We start from the raw sequence: 9,408 nt of genomic DNA on the forward strand, positions 1-9,408 counted from the left end.
TTTTGTTTTGTTTTGTTTTGCTATTGAATTATAGGAATTGTTTATTTTTTAGATATTTACCCTTTATCAGTTACATGGTTTACAAATTTTTTTTCCCATTCTGTAGGTTGTCTTTTCACTTTGTGTATAGTTTCTTTGGCTGTGCAGAAGCTTTTAAGTTTGATGTGGTCCCCTTGTTTTTTTTTTTAAAGATTTTATTTATTTATTTGACAGAGACAGCCAGCGAGAGAGGGAACACAAGAAGGGGGAGTGGGAGAAGAAGAAGCAGGCTCATAGCGGAGGAGCCCAATGTGGGGCTCGATCCCAGACGCTGGGATCATGCCCTGAGCCAAAGGCAGATGCTTAACGACTGCACCACCCAGGCACCCCCCCGCCTTGTTTATTTTNCCGCCTTGTTTATTTCATATTTCATTGCTTGTGCTTTGGCTGAGAGTTCCAGAAAATCATTATTAAGACCCATGTCAAGGAGCTTTATTCCTGTTTTCTTCTAGAGTTTCATAATTTCATATCTTACATTTAAGTCTTTAATCCATTTCAAGGTAATTTTTGTGATTGGTGTAAGGTTTGAGTCCAGTTTCATACTTTTAAATGTGAATATCCAATTATTCCAGCACCATTTATTGAAGTGTCTTTTCTCCATTGAATATTCTTGGCTCCCTTGTCAAATATTATTTGGCCATATATACTTTGGTTTATTTCTGGGCTCTGGATTCTGTTCTGTTGGTCTATATGTGTCTGGTTTTTTTGCCAGTACCATAGTGTTCTAGGTCCTATAGCTTTATAATATAGTTTGAAATCAGGAAGTAGGATCCTAATTTGTTTTTCTGTCTCAGGATTGATTTGGCTATTCATGGTCTTTTGTGGTTGTAGAAAATTTTTTAAAAATAATATTTTAAAAATAAATTTGTAGAATATTTTTTAAAAATTTCTGTAAGAAAATGCCTTTGTAATCTGGATAGTGATTACCTTGAGTCTGTTGATGGCTACGGGTAGTATTGGTATATTTTTTAAAGATTTTATTTATTTGTCACAGAGAGAGAGCACACAAGCAGGGGTAGCAACAGGCAGAGGGAAAAGCAGACTCCCTGCTGAACAGGGAGCATGATGCAGGACCTGATCTCAGGACCCTGGGATCATGACCTGAGCCAAAAGGCAGATTCTTACTGACTGAGCCACCCAGACATCTCAGTATTGATATTTTAACAGTATTAATTCTTCCAATCTATGAACATGGGATACCTTTTCATTTGTTTGTGTCATCCTCAATTTCTTTCATCCTCAATTTCATCCTCGATGTCTTGCAGTTTTCGGAATAGATATCTTTTGCATCAGCCCCTGGCCGAGAGCCTATGCTAAGGATATAATAGGAAAACATATTTGTGACCTTGCGGGCTTTAGTGTAACGTCAGAGCACAGCGGCCGCAAATGCCCGGCTTACGCGGCAGTTGGGAACACCCAGCTCGCTCAGGGTAGAATCCTGCTCTCAGATAATGAGAGGCCAGGAGCGCCTGGTCTGCTACAGGGCAGAACGCTGCCCCAACCGAAACTTGGTTGCTCTTGACACTAGCCCACGGGGTCCGTAGAAACATGTTTAAGAATAGGCCTCAGCTGCTGAACGTTACATCATCTAATCCTGTGACCTTGCCCCTGACGTACTACTATTCACTAGGACGTAATACAGATTGTTCCCTTGATTGTCTTTGATTGTTTGCCAATAAATATGCAAGGCTGCAGCTGTTCGGGGAGATCGCACTCTTGGTGGTGGCATGCCTGGCGGCTGTCCCCTGCACCCAATCTCTCTTTCGCAAGCTAACCTGTCTGTGCCTCGTCCTTTTCCCAAATCAATGCTGCAGCTCCGTAGACGGTGTCGTGGCAAACTTTCACCTCTTGCTAAATTTGTTAGGTATTTTATTGTTTTTGATGTTATTATAAATGGGATCAATATCTTTTTCTTCTTTCNACAGATTGTTCCCTTGATTGTCTTTGATTGTTTGCCAATAAATATGCAAGGCTGCAGCTGTTCGGGGAGATCGCACTCTTGGTGGTGGCATGCCTGGCGGTTGTCCCCTGCACCCAATCTCTCTTTCGCAAGCTAACCTGTCTGTGCCTCGTCCTTTTCCCAAATCAATGCTGCAGCTCCGTAGACGGTGTCGTGGCAAACTTTCACCTCTTGCTAAATTTGTTAGGTATTTTATTGTTTTTGATGTTATTATAAATGGGATCAATATCTTTTTGTTCTTTCAGAAAATTTATTTTTAGTGTCCAGAAAAGCTACTGACTTCTGCATGGTAATTTTATGTCCTGAAACTTTACTGAATTCGTTGATTAGTTCTAACAGTTTTTGGTTGTCTTTAGGATTTTATATATATATAAATTCGTGTCATCTGAAAAGAGAGACAATTTTACTTCTTTCTTTTTAATTCGGATGCCTTTTATTTATTTTTTTGCCTGATTTCTCTAGCTAGAACTTACAAAACTATGTTGAATAGGAGTTTGTGATAGTGAGCAGCCTTGTCTTGTTCCTGATATTAAAGAAAAAAATTTCAGCCTTTCACTATTGAATATGATGTTAGCTCCAGGCTTGTTATACATGGCTTTTATTATGCTGAGGTATGTCCCTTGTATGTTTAATTTGTGAAGTGTTTTTTTAATGAACAGATATTGAATTTTGTCAAATGCTTTTTCTGTGTCTGTTGAGATGATTATATAATTTTTTTCTTTCATTCTATTAATGTGATGTATTACATAGATTAATTTGCATATGTTTGACCATCTTTGCAAACCTGGAATAAATCCCACTTGTTAATGGTGAATGATCCTTTTAATGTATTGCAGGATTTGGTTTGCTAGTATTTTATTGGGAATACTATAATTTCTTGCATCTGTATTCATCAGGGATATTGGCCTGTAACTTTCTTTGCTAAAGTGTCAGAATCTGGCTTTGGTATCAGACAGTGCTGGCCTTGTAAAATGAGTTTGAGAGTGTTCCCTCTTCTTTTTTTTTGGAAGTTTGGACATAACTGATGTTAATACTTCTTTAAATGTTTGGCAAAATTCAGCAGTGAAGCCATCTGGTCCTGGGCTTTTCTTCACTGGTAGATTTTGGATTACTTATTCAATTTCTTCTCCATATATATATGTATATATGGAGAGAGAGAGAGAGAGTTTGTAGGCATATAGTTGTTCATAGTAGACCTTTATAGATCCTTCGTATTTCTGCAGGCTCAGTTATTTGTATTATTATTTTTCTCCATGGAAACCATGGAGTTTTTGCCTAAAACACTGCATTTAATAAAAATTGCTGATTGTCTATTTTTTACTAAAGATTTGTCTATCTGTATATCTCTTAAAATCCATTGACCATTGAATAGCAATAGCATTCAATGATTATACAATTTATATTAATAGGAAGCATTTGTTGAATATTTACAATGTATTAAATCCACTGCATGAAAAGTGGCAAAGAAATTTGGTGTTGAATACGACCTGTACAGTTTTATCAGTGGTGAATATACCTTTTCTATTAGGATTTTATAGAAGTCTCTTGTACCTGAGTATTATTCTTCATGTACATGAAGAGATCTCATAGAAAAGGTGGACAGTTGATTATTTTTTTAGCGATTTAAAAGAAAAAGCAAAGTACAATAAACCTGGACTGTTAGCGGTATAGATTTCCATGCTGTGAAAATTTCTAAGCACTAGAATACCTACAGGTAGATGTTTGAAAATCCCACATTTTGAAAGATTTCTTAAAGTAAGACCTATCCCATCTTACAGGGACTATCTGAGAGAAAAAGTGTGAATTAATTCAACATAAAATCTTCTAAATCTAGGATTAAATGATCATAAATTAGTTACTGTTTTACCTTCTGTAATAGATCATTAGCTTCAATCAACATTGGCTTTGATTTTCTGAGATCATACAGAGGAGGAAGTTAACTGGTTTAATAAAACATCTCCTGCTCAGCAATGGTCCCTGTTGAATAACTTTCAAGTCCCTAATGGAGAATTAGTACATTTTCTCTAAGGCTTTAAAAGATAATCAAAGTAGACTCTTTACCTTTGGAATGAGATCTTTCCTGCAGCTACAGTAATTTAATCTGGCTGGAAGTCATCTAAACAAATGTTTTAATGAGCACATTACAAAAAAATCACAGCTATCTTTTTGCTGTCATTGTTGCTTTTCCCTTAAGAGAGGATTATACTTCACAGGTGATACCTATCAGTGGAGGCTACCCCCACACCCCAGTATTATAAACAATGAATGATTTTAGCTTAGAAATAACTGTATCTTCTGGCTTATAATACTACTTACTTTATAAACTTTGTTTACCCAGAAACTCAGTAGAGATAACATCATCATTATATTTTTTTGGAGTTTTTAAAAAAATTTCAGGAATACAATAAAATGAGTATTGGTGCTAAGAACTAAGGGAAATAAAAATGCAAAATGTGAAGACTGCTTCTCAGTAGCTATAATCCCATTGTGGAGAAAAATCAGTTATATAAAAATTAAATGTAGAATTGAAGTCACTAGAAAGTATAGACTATAACTCTCTCACCTGCCACCACATGTTAAGGTTATCCTTTGTATGCAACACACTTATTCAAAAAGAATATGGCATTGGCCATATTTTGAATGCTTAATCCACGAAAGGGAATAATTTCAGCTTCACAGTGGTACAGAAAATTCTACAACGTTTGGAATATAGNCAGTAGCTATAATCCCATTGTGGAGAAAAATCAGTTATATAAAAATTAAATGTAGAATTGAAGTCACTAGAAAGTATAGACTATAACTCTCTCACCTGCCACCACATGTTAAGGTTATCCTTTGTATGCAACACACTTATTCAAAAAGAATATGGCATTGGCCATATTTTGAATGCTTAATCCACGAAAGGGAATAATTTCAGCTTCACAGTGGTACAGAAAATTCTACAACGTTTGGAATATAAGAGGGGAAAAATTGGGCCAGTTACATGGACTTTTCCTATTTTTAGAGCAGTTCCTCAGTGTTCTTAGTCTAAAGACAAAATGGTCATATATCTAAATGCATTATTCATTCCGTTTGCGGTCAGATGAGAGTTAGCAACATAGATACTCAGCCTCAACCATTGCACAAAAATAGTCAAACGAATTTTTGCAACACATTCAAGTCTTAATCTAAGTATGTCTTTCTTCTATGATTGAGAAATCTCCATTCTTTCTTAAAATGGCTGGGAACATGTCCCTATATTTTGGTGGTGATGTTCTGTCACTTATGACACAATAAATCACATAAATTCTTTAAATGGCAATCCTAGAGTAAGACTGAAGCATAAGACTGAATATTACACCATGGGATAAGACTGAAGTGTATTATGAACTCAACTAGAAGGAGAATTAAATTATCCCCTTGAATTGAGTCATGACATTTTAAGACTGCTCTTTAATAATTCCTTCTCCCTGCTATGAAAGAAACATTTCCTGGTAATATTTTCTTTTCTCTGTTGCTTTTTTTCCCCCTTCTGCTCTCCATTTCAGGGTTGTCTTCCTAATATACTTGGTCTGGAACAATTAAATATGTGATAAACTAAGCAAAAATATGTGATTAAGTTGTTTTATTCTGAGTTTAACCTACATACATCCTAATAACCAGAAAACATCAGCCAGCACTTATTTTTAAATTAGAATAAGTGTTAGCTAATTTAATGGCCGTATAATTATCACTGTCTACAGATAATATGAAAATCTGTTTTAAAACAGGGTGACTAACATAATATAATAAAAAAATATTATTATAAAAAATAAAACAAAGCAGGGTTTCTTAATATAATCTTTGTGCTGTATCAGTATTGAGTCAGAAGCTGAAAAATTAAGATATATATATGTATTCAGATATATATTTGTTATAAGAGACTTTTATAAGAGTTTATATAACTGTGGTAGCTGGTAAGACGTCTATAAGGCTACTGTCTTTGGATGTGATGCTAGAGTGTGAAATTCTGAAAAATAGGACAAGCAGTTGGGAAGAGAAGGCTGATGTTAGGTGGAAAAGATCAAGCTGTAATTCGCAAGCATTTGCTGAAACCAGAAAATGGATTGGAACTCATTTCTTCCTACTTTTTGCAGCTTCCCACCTTGATGATATTGATGTTGTACAGGAGAAACAGGTGCCCATCATCATCACAGAGCTAAACACGTATCTGGCCCAAGAGAAGCTGAAGGAGGATTCAGCGAAGGGTGGCATGGTTGGTTGCAGGCTCAGACTGTGTGTTATACCAATAAACCAAGGTGAAAAGCTGCAGTGGGCATGATCTCCAGAGGCACCTGATGACTCCACCTTGCCCTTCCCAATCAAAAGCCATATGGCTGCTGCTTCACTTGTGCCCACAAGTCTCACAAAAATGTCTCTGTGCCCCACACTAACGAATCATACAGGATAGGGGATTCTGAGAAATGTTGTTTATCCTAGCTCAGTTGATACATTACAGAGCCATCATGGTGCCATGGGTCCATTTGGAAGTCTGATGAAGTTTATACATCCCCTTTCAGAATTATGTCTTTAATATTTTAAATGTATGAGATGAAATGCAGAAAATTACCTAGAGAATCACTTATATTAAAATAGTTATCAGAACATGAGAAATCAAATTTGTGATATAGTAATAAATAGGCTTTGTAAAATATTTAATAACAAGATCCAGGCAAATATTTAATGCTTAATAACAATAGTAATTTTGAAGCCGTGGTGAGTGTAAATCATACTTTATGATATTTGTAACAAAATGTGATAGGAAAACAGTTTCTATGATGAGAAGTTTATAAATATTGTTGTTATTTGTTGGCTAAAGTCATACTTCAAGAAAATGATAAATTTTCAGTTGGAGGTTAGTGAAAATATATGACTTCTTTTTTCCTAATCCACATGTACAGATCATCTGAATTTTATTCATGGACCCCATCACTAGGATCTGTAAATCCTAGGATAGAACCCCTCCTTTGGAATCAAAAACTCTTTCGGTGAAAGATCTTTACCAATACTTACTTTTTAAGGTAATAAGTTTAAAGAAACGTTTCTTAGGTCTAAATGCCCTGCTGTGAGGTGATACATGCTAAATGATGTCTCTGGTATAATAAGCCACACATTTTTTTTTTTTTTACATGTCTGTAGTTACAAAGTCTCAATTATAATGAACAGCCTTTCAGTAGAACTCTGTGAAAAGTAAAATTAACATTACCACAAGAATTGGTATGCTAGATTGTTAGTAGACTCCCCAGGCTTTTTTGTCTTGCTATGAAGACTTTAATGATTTCTTCATAGTTTAGACATAGTAAAATAGCACCATTTGGGCTTCTGAGTATGGCAGTCACTAAATATTTTCAAATAAAATTCTTTCAATCTGTATTTTACTTATAAAGAATTTTTTTTTGCATGTAGTAAGATTGCACAGCTTACTAAATGGATATTGCTATATGATTATAAAGGGAAGTATTCAATATTAGTATAGAATATCACATTTCTATCACATAATGTTTTTAAGTTGTGTTTACTCTAATTTTGGCCCTCTGCATTCAACCTTATTTGTTCTTGCATACAGTCCTAAAAAAATGACTCTGGAGGCACAATTTTAGTTTTCTGTTTTTCTTTTTTTTTCCTTTGATGAATTTGACATTACACTGTGTAAGTAAATTTTTTTCACATTGTGTAAATTTAAGGTGCAAAGCCTTTTACGTTGATGCATTTATATATTGTAATATGATTGCCCTTGAAGCAATATTTATCACATTGTGCCATTATTATGAAATATTATTGTCTATTCATTATGCTGCATTAAATATCTATGGCTTATTTACTGTCATTTTACATTTTAAGTTTGTACCCTTAAATGAAATCAATCTTATCACCACCCCTGCCTTCCCATAACTACTACTTTACTCTGTTTTTTAACAGACTTGAATTTTAATTAATTAATTAATTAATAATTAATTATTGTTTTTTATTTTTTACTGAAATATACTTAACATGCAATATTACATTAGTTTCAAGTGTACAAAATAATGATTTGATATTTATATATATTATGAAAAGATCACCACAATAAATTATCATTTATCACCATACAAATTCATTACAGTATTATTAATTCTACTCCGTATGCTATATTTTACATCACAGCGACTTATTACTGGACATTTATACCTCTTAATCCCCTTAAATTATTTCACCCATTCCCTCTGGCAACCACCTGTTTGTTACCTGTATTCAGGAGTCTGTTTCTCTTTATTTGTGTTTCTTCGTTTGTTTTATTTTTTATATTTCACATGTAGGGTGAAATCATATGGTGTTTTTCTTTTTCTGTCAGACTTATTTCACTTAGCATAATACCCTCTTATTTATCCAAGTGGTTGCAGATGACAAGATTTCATTATTTTTTATGGCTGAATAATATTCCATTGTGTGTATGAGTGTGTGTGTGTGTATGTGTGTGTGTCTATGGAATGGGTTATTGGGTTATATGGTATTTGGAATTCTTGGATTATATGGTATTTGGAATTGTTGCATTATGTGGTATTTATTTTCAATTTTTTGAGGAATCTCCATATTGTTTTTCATAGTGGCTGCATTAAATCACATTCCCTCTGACGGTGCTTGTGGGTTCCCTTTTCTCCACATCCTTGCCAACGCTTGTTATTTCTTGTCTTTTTGATATTACCCATTATGAAAGGTATGAGGTGATGTCTCATTGTGGTTTTGATTTGCATTTTCCCAAATGAGTAATGATGTTGAGCATGTTTTTATGTGCCTGCTGACCGACTGTGTGTATTCTTTGCAAAAATGTCTATGAGGTCCTCTGCCCATTTTTATTCAGATTATTTGGGGTTTTTTTGGTGTTCAGTTATATGAGTTTGCTGTAAATTTTGGACATAAACCTCTTGTCAGATACGCTATTTGAAAATATCTTCTCCTGTTCAATAGGTTGTCTTTTAGTTTTGTTGATGGTTTCCTTCACTATGCAAAAGCTTTTTAGTTAGATGTAGTCCCCATAGTTTATTTTTGCTTTTGTTTCTCTTGCCTGAGGAGACAGATCAAAAGAATATCACTAAGATCAATGTTCAAGAGTTTACTGCCTATTTTTTCCTTTAGTATTTTAGAGTTTCAGGTCTTACATTTTGGTCATTAATACATTTTGAATTTATTTTTGTATATTATGTAAGAGTGGCTCTTTTTCTTTTCTTCTTTTTCTTTTCTTTTCTTTTTTTTCTTTTTTTTGGCATGTAACTGTCCAGTTTTCCCAACAGCATTTATTGAAGAAGAGACTTTCTTTTCCCCATTGTATATTCTTGCTTCCTTTGTTGTAGATTAATTGACCATAAAATCATAGAGTTATTTCTGGGTTCTGGGTTCTGTTCTTTTGATCTGTG

The 9,408-nt window shown here is 34.4% G+C and overlaps 1 long non-coding RNA gene across 1 annotated transcript in view; it reads left to right on the top strand.

Annotated features, from left to right (window-relative positions):
• The window catches only part of LOC117802408, a 287,733-nt gene extending 280,652 nt beyond the window's left edge, over positions 1-7,081 (top strand). Inside the window, exon 3 of the long non-coding RNA XR_004625791.1 lies at positions 6,115-7,081. This is a non-coding gene — a long non-coding RNA (uncharacterized LOC117802408). The remainder of the gene's footprint in view (positions 1-6,114) is intronic.
• The last annotated feature ends 2,327 nt before the right edge of the window (positions 7,082-9,408 follow it).

The sequence above is a fragment of the Ailuropoda melanoleuca genome, chromosome 5 (genome assembly GCF_002007445.2).
Source record: "Ailuropoda melanoleuca isolate Jingjing chromosome 5, ASM200744v2, whole genome shotgun sequence".
NCBI classification, from domain to species: domain Eukaryota; kingdom Metazoa; phylum Chordata; class Mammalia; order Carnivora; family Ursidae; genus Ailuropoda; species Ailuropoda melanoleuca.